The sequence below is a fragment of the Rhipicephalus microplus genome, unplaced genomic scaffold, assembly GCF_043290135.1.
Source record: "Rhipicephalus microplus isolate Deutch F79 unplaced genomic scaffold, USDA_Rmic scaffold_13, whole genome shotgun sequence".
NCBI classification, from domain to species: domain Eukaryota; kingdom Metazoa; phylum Arthropoda; class Arachnida; order Ixodida; family Ixodidae; genus Rhipicephalus; species Rhipicephalus microplus.
The window spans coordinates 15,358,617-15,372,975 of NW_027464586.1; the positions used below are offsets into that span (position 1 = coordinate 15,358,617).

The 14,359-nt window shown below is 45.1% G+C and overlaps 2 non-coding genes across 2 annotated transcripts; one reads left to right on the top strand and one right to left on the bottom strand.

The window, feature by feature from the left end:
• Positions 1 to 11,185: 11,185 nt before the first annotated feature.
• On the bottom strand, positions 11,186 to 11,258 carry TRNAT-CGU (transfer RNA threonine (anticodon CGU)). The gene has a single exon. It is a non-coding gene; the product is annotated as a tRNA-Thr (tRNA).
• Positions 11,259 to 11,342: 84 nt separating this feature from the next.
• Positions 11,343 to 11,415, top strand: TRNAT-CGU (transfer RNA threonine (anticodon CGU)). The gene has a single exon. It is a non-coding gene; the product is annotated as a tRNA-Thr (tRNA).
• Positions 11,416 to 14,359: the final 2,944 nt, after the last annotated feature.

Sequence of the window (14,359 nt, forward strand, 5' to 3'; positions counted from 1 at the left end):
CTCAGCAGAATAGTGAGAATTACACCAGTTATATCGAAAATTTGGTCGACCTTTGCCGGCGTGTCAACTCGGTCACGACAGAAGCCGAGAAGATCAAACACATCTTGAAAGGCGTGACTGACGACGCATTTCAGATGGTTGCCGCCAAAAGCCTGCAAACGGTAGTGGAAGTGGTCCAACTTTGTCAGAGCTATGATGAGCTATGGAAACAGCGTGACACCACTCGTCGTGCCAACGGGCCATGTGCAACAATCTCCGTTTTAGCGTCGCCTGGCACTACTATAGACCACAACGCTTTGCTTCTCGAGATCAAGCAATTTGTACGAGAGGAGGTCGCATGCCAGTTGTCCCTCGTGCCTTATACCTCCGAAGGTGCCCCATCTACTTTAGCGCCATCAATACAGCGAGTAGTCCAGGAGCAAGTGTTCGAGGCGCTACCAGCAGCTCACGCACCACCTGTGGCTGCTCTATTGACCTATGCCGAAGCACTGAACGGAACCCGACGTCCACCTGTCGCGAACTGTCACGAACGCCTACGTTCACGCGCCCCTTTGTCGTACCGACTGAGCCTATGTACCAGGCTGCCCGTCCTTTCTTTTGACCACCACCTCCACGCTTTCAGAACCTTTGGCGCACTCAAGACAACCGCCCCAAATGCTTCGCCTGTGGAATTGCGGGGCACGTGGCACGATTTTGTCGACGGCGTGATTTTTGCCTGCGCGACGACGTCAGGCCCAACAATTATGACTTCCCACAACCACAGAGCCTGCTGTATCTGGCGAGACTGCGACCATGGACGCATTTTCACCTCGCCGGAACTTCAACAGACAACGGTCGCCTTCACCTCAATGCCGTTCCCTTTCCCCTTTGCTACGTCGACCTCGCCCTGTCCCTGAGCAAAAGTAGGAGCGGCAGTTCCAGGGGCAAGAACTGCGGATCTTTCGAACTCCACAAGACCTTGTTTTTCGCCGTCCAACGTTGTTGCTGTCTCTTTTAAGGTATAACTGTTTTTGCATTGGTCGATTTTGGCGCCGCCGTGTCTGTAATGACTGAAAAACTTTGCCGTTGACTAAAAAAGTCACAATGCCTCTTCACGACTTCATCTTGAGCACTGCGAGCGAGCAACGAATTCGCTCTTTTGCTTCATGCACAGCACGTGTCGCTATTGCTGATGATATTTATGTCGTCGAGTTTCTAGTGCTCCCGCAGTGTTCCGGTGACATTATATTAGGCTGGGACTTTCTCTGCACTCATCATGCCGTCATCGACTGTGCTCGCGCCGAAGTGGAGTTCGCGCCGTTATGCGACGCTGCTTCACTCGGCTCGTCCCTTTCACCTTTAAAAGTTTTCGTTGCCGCAGACACTTCGATACCCCCGTTCTCATCCGCCCTAGTTCCGCTTTCCTGTGACGTCTCTAGTGGCTCAACTGTTCTTTTTACGCCTTATGAAACCGCTCTTCCCCGCAAGTGCTTCCTGATTCCTTTTGCCGTTCTGAATGTTCACGATGCATCAATTGCAAATTATGTTTCAAATCCGTTTCCATCGCCTTCCAAGTTACTGTACTAAGAGTGCTTGGGCTTTTATGATGACATTGATCCCTCGAGTGCGCGTGTAGTTCCTGACCACTCGACTACGCTACCTATTGACGCTGTTGATTGCTGCGCGTCATCCTCTTCCCCATTGTTCACGGACGCAATTTCGCGCTGCATCGACACCAACCTTACGGCCCAGCAGCGCACCGACATCATCGCCCTCCTCGAGCGCTTCCGCGCCAGCTTCGACCACTAGCAACTGACTTTGGGCCGTGCTTCCAAAGTATCTCACGGAATCGACACTGGCCTTCACGCTCCTTTACGTCAGCGTCCGTATCGGGTATCGGCATCTGAGCATCGCATAATCGCGGAACAAGTTGACGACATGTTGAAGCGAGGTGTTATTGAACCTTCTAACAGCCCGTGGGCATCCCCAGTTGTTCTAGTCAAGAAAAAGGATAGCTCAATAAGATTCTGCGTCGACTACAGCCGCATCAATAAGATCACACGCAAAGACGTTTACCTGCTACCCCGCATAGACGATGCCCTTCTGCTTACAAGGCGCGGAGTTCTTCTCGTCACTAGATCTGCGTTCAGGTTAATGGCAAGTTCCCATGGCTGAGGCTGATCGCCCCAAGACGGCTTTTGTTACCCCTGATGAGGTCACCATTTTCTGCTTCTGAAGCGGACATGTGTGTGTACTGTTTATCTGCTTGTATTTTGTTTTTGTTTTTGTTTGGCGTCAATACGATTTTAACGTCATGCCATTCGGGCTCTGCAATGTGCCTGCCACTTTCGAGCGCATGATCGACAAAATCCTCTGTGGCCTGAAATGGCAGACATGTCTGTGTTATTTAGCCGATGTCGTGATATTTTCAAGCGACTTTTCAACGCCTCTTCAGCGGCTCGAGACAGTGCTTACTTGCCTCACCTCCACCGGTCTACAGCTCAACTTGAAGAAGTGCTGCTTCGGCATTCGAAAACTCTTTATTTCGGGCCATGTTGTGTCTAGAGATGGCCTTCTTCCGGATCCGACGAAACTCCGTGCCGTTGCCGAATTTCCTAAACCGAAGACCTTAAAAGAACTTCGCAGCTTCCTCAGTTTATGTTCATATTTTCGTCGTTTTATTCGCAGCTTCGCCTCCATCATATCGCCCTTGACTGATCTTCTTGGCGGCAACAACGACCTTTCTAGTTGGTCGTCAGCTTGTGATGATGCATTTGCCACACTCCGCCACCTTCTTACGTCACCTCCTATACTGCGACATTTTGATCCTCTTGCCCCGACGGAAATACACACGGATGCTAGCGGAGTTGGCCTCGGTACTGTGCTCGCCCAGCGTAAATCTGCAATTCATGAGTACGTCGTCTCTTACGCCAGCCATGCACTCACAAAAGCAGAAGCCAACTATTCAGTCACCGAAAAAGAGTGTCTAGCCATCATATGGTCCATAGGCAAGTTTTGACCCTATCTTTACGGGCGCCCATTCAGCGTGGTTACAGATCATCATGCATTATGTTGGCTCTCCTCGTTAAAAGATCCCACCAGCCGGCTCGCCCGTTGGGCGCATTGGCTACAAGAGTACGACATTCACGTCGTTTACCGATCTGGTCGAAAACGTTCCGACGCAGACACTTTGTCCCGATCACCACTACGACGTAGTGACAAGTCGCCGTCTTCGCCTGCCCCCGATGTATCTGCACTTAGTGTCAGCGACATGCTACAGGAGTAACGAAAAGATCCTTGGATCGCTTCACCTATCAACTTGTTGAGTCGAGCTCCCTCGCAAACTATCCCTAGAGGTATGCGCCGTCAAATACACCACTTCGTTATGAGGGAGGGTTTGTTATACAGAAGGAATTACCTCTCCGAAGGACGCCAATAGCTCCTTGTCATTCCCATTCGTCTCCACTCAGACATATGCGCCTTCTTTCACGCCGACCCACAATGCGCCCATGCTGGATTGTTAAAAACCTACACCCGCCTGTCCCACCACTACTACTGGCGTGGAATGTATAGCTTCGTTCGTCGCTACGTACGTTCCTGTCTCGCTTGCCAACGCCGGAAGAATCCTACTTCAAGTTCAGCTCCACTACAACCCTTACCTTGTCCTGCCCGAACATTTGACCGTGTTGGTATCGATCTGTATGGACCTCTTCCGATTACACCGGCTGGAAATCGCTGGGTAGTCGTCGCTATCGATCACCTTACGCGCTACACAGAACCTTCACCACTCTCTTCTGCGTCAGCCAGTGACGTCGGTCGTTTCATACTGCATCAGATCATTTCACGTCACGGTGCACCACGTGAACTCCTAAGTGACCGAGGGCGTGTGTTTTTGTCGGACGCCGTCGAATCGCTTCTCAAGGAATGCAAAGTCATTCATCGCACCACCACCGCGTATCATCCTCAAACTAATGGCATTACAGAACGATTCAACCGTACATTAGGAGATATGCTGTCAATGTACGTCGCAACCGATCACACTGACTGGGACAGTATTCTCCCTTTTGTAACATACGTGCATAATACTGCAGTCAAGACAACCACTGGTTTCTCTCCATACTTCCTCCTTCATGGTCGTGAGTCCTCTTGCACGCTAGACACCATCCTTCCTTACCACCCGAATGTTGCTGAGTTGACGACGATGTCACAAGCTGCTGAATACGCGGAAGAGTGTCGTCAGCTTGCCCGCTCCTTCACAAGTGCTGAACAGCAACGACAGAAACACCACCGCGATAGCCCGACGCCTCCGGCTTCTTATGCATCAGATGACCTTGTCTGGCTTCGCATCCCTTCAACCAGCCCTGGTCTCTCAACGAAACTGACGTACAAGTGTGACGGCCCTTACCGTGTGGTTAAGCAAACTTCACCCGTCAATTACATCGTCGAGCCGCTAGAGCAGCCCCATGATCAACGACGCCGTGGACGTGAGACCGTCCACATAGACTGCCTAAAACCATATTATGATCCCTCTATCGTCACCTGCCCATGAGTCGCCAGGATGGCTCTTTTCCGGAGGGGAGGAAATTGTAGTGAACAAGATGAGTGCTACTCAGAAAGGCAGGGGGTATGACTCAGACGACGTTTGGTTGGCTGGGTGCTCAGACTGGTTCCGCCATTACCACTTGACGTGTCGTGACCACTCTCCTGTTTTATAAAAGAGTGCCACTCTAAAACGCCTCATTTCAATATATATATATATGTATAAAGAAATCAGCTTGAGCGGACAAACGTACGAAAACATTTATTACTCCTACGTTTCGGTCAAGGTCCGGCCTTCGTTAGGGAATGAATTGCAAACGTCAACGTGCTGCTTATATACATTGGGGGTCCCCAACACGTGTTTATTTATTATCAAATGTCACATACATGACAGTGGCACACAAATGAACATGCAAAACAGCACGATGTGATAATGACAGGACTATATCACGAAATGATAACATACGGGGAAGTCTGCGCAGAAAAAAAGGGAGTTCTTCACAGTCATGGAAAGGATCAACATAACAAGGGTGATTCCTTACCGCGAATGCATTTAACAATATTGCGTTAAAAGAACTCGATGAACTAACAAGAAACATAGGTACACAACCAGCAACAGTGCGCTAAAATATTTAACAAAAACAGGTGTAAAGCAACGATAACAGCAATATAAAGAAAACATAGGTGAATTATATGGCAATGGTGATTTGAAAAAAAAAAACATAGGTAAAAGTGAGATACACGGCATTCATGAGAATGAAATATAACAGAATTGTATGTAACAGGCTGAAAACTGATGAAAGCGGCAGACATGTGATAGGGAATTTAGCCTTGTCCGTGACCTAGTGATTCCGTTGCTTAACGTGCGCCCAGGAACGTGAGCTTTTCTGCGCTTTCGTTAATGCTAAATGACAGTGCTTTGAATTTGTAGATAAGAAATGATTCGCGTGCTGCCCGTTCTTGGGGAAATTTAAAACCAGACTCTAATATGGTTGCTGTTAGGTTATCGAGTGAATGTCCTGTCGCATTCAGGTGCTTAGAATGGGGTAGGTTAGGAAAAGTTTTTACATGTGCCTTGTGGGTATTAAACCGTAGTCTGAATGGTGTCGCTGTCTGGCCTAAGTACTGAAGATTACAGACTGAGCACTCAAGTAGGTACACACAGTTACTTGTATCGCAATCGTAATCACCATAAATTTTCATTGTGAAATTCGACGCCGAACTGTGGGCTGAAATAGAGGTGGTCATGTCTACGCAAACCTTGCAACGTGGTTTACCACAAGGGTGGCAACCTGAATAGGCAGGATGAGTTAGTACAGATGAAGTCAGTATATTGTGCAAGTTTCTCGACCGGCGATAGACTACACGTGGCGATTTCGAAAATATGTTTTTGAGACGGTCGCTCTGCATAAGAATGTTGTGGTGCCTTCGTAGGATGTGGTTAACGTTTGGTGCTGATGCGGTATGCTTTAATATGAGGTTTGTAGATGGCCGCTGCTGAGCAGGCTTGTTGGAGTGGAGGAGCACGCTCCTGTCCACTTCATTAGCACATTTAATGGCATCGTCAAATATCTGTGGCGGGTACTTTTGTCTTCTTAACGCATCACTGAGCTTGTGAAAATTATCTCTGAAGTCAGATTGTGCAGAGCACAACCTTTTAAAACAAAGCGCTTGGCGGTCGGTATGCTTGTCTTGTTGTGTCTCACGTGGCTACTTTCAAAATGAAGGTAGCCGTGTCTATCAGTCGACTTTATGTAAAGCTTTGTCGTTATTTTATCACCTGATATGAATATCCTGACATCCAGAATGTTATTGTTTGATGCTGAGTAGACGAGCGAGAAGGATATTGATGGATTAAAATTGTTAAAGCTTGCCACAAAAGACAAAAGTTCAGTTTCCCCGGTGCCATATCAAAAAGATATCGTCAATAAAGCGGTTATAGTACAACGGATTTAGGGCGCACGTGGCAAAAAACCTGTCCTCCAGTGTGCCCATCAATATATTAGCGTAATTCGGTCCTATCTTCTTGCCCATCGAGGTGCCACATTTCTGTACAAAGTGGGTTTGATTATTTCTAAATTATTTAGTTGCAGAATTAGTTTTAAAAGGGAGGCTAGAGTTGAGATGTCAATAGGTTTGTCTAGCGAAGATTCGTCATATGCACGTATTACGGACTGAATCCCGTCGTCATACGGGATAATTGTGTATAGAGAAGCTACGACTAGAGTGACTAGTAGCGCTTTGTAGAGGACGTCAAGATCAGCAATTTCACTCAAGAAATGGTTAGTGTCTCGAAGATACGAGAGAAAGGAGGCGTGAAAAGGCCCAAAAAGTACCAAAAGGCCTTCAGCTTTCCTTCAAATCAGCTACATCCGAAATGTCTAGCCATAATTTAGAACGTTGGAATGACACGCTGGGGAAAGCGTCTTTGTACCTTACCCGCATTGTAATCAAACACTGCAGCTCATTGGCAAAGAACTTAAGCAACCAAGAACGACAGCTACGAAGCACCCATTCAAATAATTCCGACGAACGTATTTTGCTTCAAGATCACGAACGAAAAAAAAGCGATTAGAAATCCAAGCAAGGAAATCTGCAAAGATGGTTCGCGATAACGTTCTACCTTCACCGCTACTAGCACTCCCGTCCACCAGCGCTTCAAATATATCCAGTTAGGCTATTGATAATAAAAACCAGTTTACTAACATTATCAACATCTCGAACATTAAACTTAGAAACCCTGAAATGTCTCTTCTTTCTCGTGGTCTCAACTTCTGTCCGGCGACTGGCAGGTACAATGAATTTCCGCTCGTAAAGGACCTTGACGACTTCGCGCGAAACATGAGACTACGCAAAAGTTTTCATGAAAAATCCTCATCCAGCAGCGTGTCTTACAGTAAACATTGGAAACCACAGGTACAACGTGACAAGTGCCTTGATATGTACATTTCAGCTGTCCAACACGATATTCTTGAAGCATATAACCAGAAAAATTCTTTCAAACACAGCTTGACCTCAAATGAAAAGAAAGCCATTAGGACATTGCAGAACTGTTCAAACATTGTTATCAAGCCCGCTGACAAAGGCAGTGCAGTAGTGGTAATTTATACCTCTGACTATATCACTGAAACATTGAGACAGTTAGGCGACACTGCATACTATAGGTAGCTCGCTCACGACCCAACTGAGGACTTTAAACGCCTTATTGCCGAGGCCCTGGGGGAACTTTCGCAAAAAGGGTGCATAAGTAAAAAGACAATAGAATCACTAATACCGCTTAGTCCTGGTGTATAAAGGTTTTATTTATTACCGAAGGTGCACAAACCAAAAAACCACGGTCGTCCAAGAGTTTCAGTTATTGGCACGGTTACTGAACCTCTTTCCGGCTACATTAACGCTATCAGAAAAATTCCCGCCTCCTTTCCCTCGTATCTTCGACACACTAACCATTTCTTGAAAGAAATTGCTGATCTTGACTTCCCCGACAAAGCGCTACTAGTCACTCAAGATGTAGCTTCTCTACACACGAATATCCCGCATGACGGCAGCATTCAGTTCGTAATACGTGCATAGGACGAATCTTCGCTAGAGAAACCTATTGACAACTCAACTCTGGCCTCCCTTTTAAAACTAATTCTGCAACTAAATAACTTCGAATTTATTCAAACCCACTATGTAGAGACGGGTGGCACCTCGATGGGCACGAAGATAGGACGGAATTACGCCAATATATTCATGGGCACATTGGAGGACAGGTTTCTTGCCACGTGCGCCCTAAAACCGTTTTACTATAAGCGCTTTTTTGACAATATAATTTTGATATGAAACCACGGGGAAACTGAACTTTTGTCTTTTGTGGCAAGCTTTAACAATTTTCACCCATCAATCTCCTTCTCGCTCGTCTACTCAGCCTTAAACATAAACTTTCTGGACGTCATGGTATGCATATCAGGTGATAAACTAACGACAAAGCTTTACAGGAAGTCGACTGATAGACACCGCTACCTTCTTTTTGAAAGTAGCCACTTGAGACACAACAAGACAAGCATACTGTACAGCCAGGCGCTCCGTTTTGAAAGGTTGTGCGCCGCCTGACTTCAGGGATAATTGTGACAAGCTCAGGGATGCGTTAAGAAGACAAAAGTACCCGCCACAGATAATTGACTATGCCCTTAAACGTGCTAATGAAGTGGACAGGAGCGTACTCCTCCACTCCAACAAGCCTGCTCAACAGTGACCATCTACAAACCTCATATTAACGCATTCCGCATCAGCACCAAACGTTAACCACGTCCTACGAAGGCACCACAACATTCTTATGCAGAGCGACCGTCTCAAAAACATATTTTAGGAATCGATACGTGTACTCTATCACCAGTCGATAAACGTGCACAATATGCTGACTTAACCTGTACTAACTCATCCTGCCTATTCAGGTTGCCACCCTTGTGGCAAACCACGTTGCAAGGTTTGCGTACGTGAACACCTCTATTTCAGCCCACAGTTCGGCGTCAATTTCACAATGAAAATAATGGTGATTACGATTGCGATACAAGTAACTGTGTGTACCTACTTGAGTGCTCAGTCTATAATCTTCAGTACTTAGGCCAGACAGCGACACCATTCAGACTACGGTTTAATAACCACAAGACGCATGTCACAACTTTTCCTAACCTACCCCTGTCTAAGCACCTGATTGCGGTAGGACATTCACTCGATAACCTGACAGCAACCATATTAGAACCTGGTTTGAAATCTCACCACGAACAGGAAGCACGCGAATTATATCTCATATACAAATTTAAAGCACTGTCATTCGGCATTAACAAAAGCGCAGGAAAGCTCACGTTCCTTGGTGCACGTTCATCAACGGGATCACTATGTCACGAAAAAGGCTAAATTCCCTACCACATGTCTGCCACTTTCATCCGTTTTAAGCCTGTTACATACAATTCTTTTATATTTCATTCTCATGAATGCCATGTATCTCACTTTTATCGAAGTTCTTTTTTCAAATCACTATTGCCACATAATTCACCTATGTTTTCTTTATATCGCTGTTCTCGTTGCTTTACACCTGTTTTTTGTTAATTCTTTTAGCGCATTGTTGCCGGTTGTTTACCTATGTTTCTTGTTAGTTCATCGAGTTGTTTTAAAGCAATATTAATAAATGCATTCACGGTACATAATCACCCTTGTTTTGTTGATCCTTTCTGTGACTGCGAAAAACGCCCTTTTTTGCTTTGCAGACTTCACCGTATATTATCATTTCGTGATATAGTCCTGTCAATATGACATTGTGCTGTTTCGCATGTTGATTTGTGTGCCACTGTCATATATGTGACGTTTAATATTAAATAGACACGTGCTGGGGGCCCCCAATGTATATAAGCAGCATGTAGACGTTTGCAATGTATTCCCTGACGAAGGGCGGACCCCGGACGAAACGTAGGAGTAATGAAAGTTTTCATACGTTTGTCCGCTCAAGCCGATTTCTATTTATCACTGGATTCACAGAAGACACTCGCTTGATATATATATATATATATATATATATATATATATATATATATATATATATATATATATATATATATATATATATATATATATATATATATATATATATATATATATATATCATTTGAAGATCGCAAGTTCTCTTTTTACCCACATTTCTTTCTTCATAGTTACATTACAATTCGGTCAAACATCTTCCCCTATACTTTCCTTGACACTATTGTCTGTTAAATCTCATTAATATTGCGTAAAACACGGCAACACGATTGCTTATGTAGACACTTCTTTACGTAGTACATATATATATATATATATAGTGGGAGTAATAATTCAATGGGCCAGTTAGTCTTCGTGAAGGTATGGGATATGGCACAACGGGAGCGTTGTCAACAAGGATAAATATATCTATTTCCCAACAGTTTCGGGAGGGGTCCTCCCTTCATCAGGGGATGAGTTATCTCATCCCCTGATGAAGGGAGGACCCCTCTCGAAACTGTTGGGAAATAAATATATTTATCCTTGTTGACAACACTCCCGTTGGGCCATATCCTATATATATATATATATATATATATATATATATATATAATGAGATATAACAGACAGTAATGCGAAGGAATGTACAGGGGAAGTTATTAACATTAATGGAATGTAAATAAGAAGAAAGAAAAGTGGATGAAAAAATTACCAACTGTAAGCAGGAATCGAACCTACGAGCTTCGAATTACGCGTTCGATGCTCTAACCACTGAGCTATTACAGCGGCACTCCCTCCATCCACTTTTTTGGGTTTATCTGTGAATTTTTAGAAGTAGGAGCGACAGTCAGCGCCATCTATAAGCCAAACAACGAGTGTGAAGACACTCTTATGCGCATGTTTGGCGTCACGTAGCACGTGAACTTATTATGAGCGGGCAGCTGATTAATTGTCCCTCTTATACAACCTAAACACACCAAGTCTGCCAGTACGAGACCCTCGTTCAATGAAATAAGGGAAAGAAGTGTATACCTAAGGGCTCGTTTTTCCGTGTTTTTAACACAATAATAATGAGATATAACAGACAATAATGCCAAGGAATGTACAGGGGAAGTTATTAACATTAATGGAATGTAAATAAGAAGAAAGAAAAGTGGATGAAAAAATTACCAACTGTAAGCAGGAATCGAACCTACGACCTTCGAATTACGCGTTCGATGCTCTAACCACTGAGCTATTACAGCGGCACTCCCTCCATCCCAAAAACCCAAAACCCAAAACCCAAAACCCAAAACCCAAAACCCAAAAAAGTGGATGGAGGGCGTGCCGCTGTAATAGCTCAGTGGTTAGAGCATCGAACGCGTAATTCGAAGGTCGTAGGTTCGATTCCTGCTTACAGTTGGTAATTTTTTCATCCACTTTTCTTTCTTCTTATTTACATTCCATTAATGTTAATAACTTCCCCTGTACATTCCTTGGCATTACTGTCTGTTATATCTCATTATTATTGTGTTAAAAACACGGAAAAACGAGCCCTTAGGTATACACTTCTTTCCCTTATATATATATATATATATATATATATATATATATATATATAAAAGGAAAACAAGTGTATACTTAAGGGCTCGTTTTTCGTGTTTTACACAAAATATTGAGATCTAACAGACAATAAAACCAAGGAAGGTGTAGGGGAAGATATTAAGCCAATTGTAATGTAAAAAGATGAAAGAAAAGTGGATGAAAAGATAACTTGCCGTGGGCAGGATTCGAACCTGCTACTTTTGAATAACCCGTTCGATGCTATGCTACTGAGCTACCATGGCGGCTATCACCCCAGCCACTTTATTGTGTATCTATGTCAATTTTTAAACGCGAGAGTATCAGTCAGCCCCACTAGTAGCCATAGCGGCGACGGTGGCACACTCTTTATGAGCCTGTTCGGCGTCACGTAGCCCGTGAACTTATTACTAACTGTCAGCTGACCAATAGTCCCCCGTATACAACCTAAAGGCACCAAGTCTGCCAGTACGAAACCGTCGTTAATGAATAAGGGAAACAAGTCCATACCGAAGGGCTCGTTTTTCGTGTTTTACACAATATTAATGAGTTCTAACAGGCAATATTGCCAAGGAAGGTATAGGGGAAGTTATTAGGCCATTTGTAATGTAAATGAGAAGAAAGAAAAATGGATGAAAAAATAACTTGCTGTGGGCAATATCCGAACCTGTGACCTTCGAATAACGCGTTCGATGCTCTACCACTGAGCTACCACGACAGCTATCCCCTTAGCCTCTTTATTGGGCATGTATGTCTATTTGGAAACGTGGAAGTGTCAGTCAGTGTCACTAGTAGCCCTGGCGACGAGTGTGGCACACTCTTTATGAGCCTGTTTGGCATCACGTAGCCAGTGAGCTTATTACGTACTGGCAGCTGACCAATAGTCCCTCGTATTGCTCAAAGGCACCAAGTCTGCCAGTACGGGACCCTCGCTAATGAATAAGGGAAACAAGTGTATACTTAAGGGCTTGTTTTTCGTGTTTTACACAAAATTAATGAGATCTAACGGACAATAATGCCAAGCAAGGTGTAGAGGAAGATATTAGGCCAATTGTAATGTAAATGATAAGAAAGAAAAGTGGATGAAAAGATAACTTATATATATATATATATATATATATTGTAATGGATCTGAATGCAACGTCTCTGCTTGTCCATACATCCTGCTACGTGGCGAGTGTCTGGGGAGCCTCGAGACGTTTTCTTATTTAAGATGTTTGGTACGCCGTCAAATTTTGTTCTTACACGTTCATCTGACGACGTCATACTGGTATGGGATTTCCTTTCTACCCATCTGGCTTTCTTCGACTGTGTTCGTGCTGAACTCACGTTGACGATCCGTGCCTTGATGTCGACCACCACTGTCTCGAAAGTGTTTGCCACAGCTGATGTCCGCATTGCGCATTTGTACGCCAACCTAGTGTATGTGTTTTCTCTTGCTGCCACTAACTCGACGCTCCTGTTCCAACCAACTATAGCTAGTGTGCACCACCGAATCATTGTCCTCCCGTTTGCCGTCATGAACTTTTCCAGTGGTTCGGCGGTAGTTTATGCGTGCAACGTCTCTGCTTGTCCATACATCCTGCTACACGGTGAGTGTCTGGGGAGCCTCAACACCTTAGATTGCATTTTCGAAGACCCGAAGTATTCAGACGAGCCAATTCTACCAACTTGTGCCTATAAAACCGCCACTGACGCCGATGACCCTACGGATGTATTCCGCAAGTTCATTGATTGCCACCTCACTTCTGAGCAGTAGGAACCGCTGATCAAGCTCCACTGTGCTCGTGTAGCCACATTTTGGCAGTGGCGGTCGTGGCAGCAGGAAGTCGAGTCCACTGAGCAACGTTCTTCTTTTGCGCAGGTGCTGACTGGTGCATATCGTGACAGTTGTCTGGTTCGGCTCTTCGGGCTATCGGGATATTTCTCTGGATTTCTCGACCCGTCTACTTGGAATATCTGGTGAAGCAACGTCACTACCCTGTCGCTACAGCCACAAAGAACGAACTTTCTGCGCAAGCACGGACTGCGAGGACACCTACCGGAGACACTACTTAGGCTCAACACTGTGCTCGTGTAGCCACATTTTGGCAGTGGCGGTCGTGGCAGCAGGAAGTCGAGTCCACTGAGCAACGTTCTTCTTTTGCGCAGGTGCTGACTGGTGCATATCGTGACAGTTGTCTGGTTCGGCTCTTCGGGCTATCGGGATATTTCTCTGGATTTCTCGACCCGTCTACTTGGAATATCTGGTGAAGCAACGTCACTACCCTGTCGCTACAGCCACAAAGAGCGAACTTTCTGCGCAAGCACGGACTGCGAGGACACCTACCGGAGACACTACTTAGGCTCAACACTGTGCTCGTGTAGCCACATTTTGGCAGTGGCGGTCGTGGCAGCAGGAAGTCGAGTCCACTGAGCAACGTTCTTCTTTTGCGCAGGTTGGTTGTGCATTAATTGCACCGCTGATTTTTGCTTCTACTCTTGTTGTCGCGACTGCTGCTGCCAGTGGTTATTGTGCTGTAGTCACTGTTACGTTTATATGATGCCGTCAAATGCTGAGCTGTCACGCGAAGTGCAACAACTTCGAGCCGAAATTGAACAGCTTCGTGAAAGTGTCTCTGCCATCAGCACTTTTTATGAAGAAATGAAAAAGAAGCATGAGCTTACCTCAGCCGAAAACAAGTCTCTTCAAAAATCAAATGATGAACTGGCTGCTAAACTGGCTGACATGGAACAGCGTTCGCGACTTAAAAACGTTGAGATAAAGGGTGTGCCATTAAAAAAG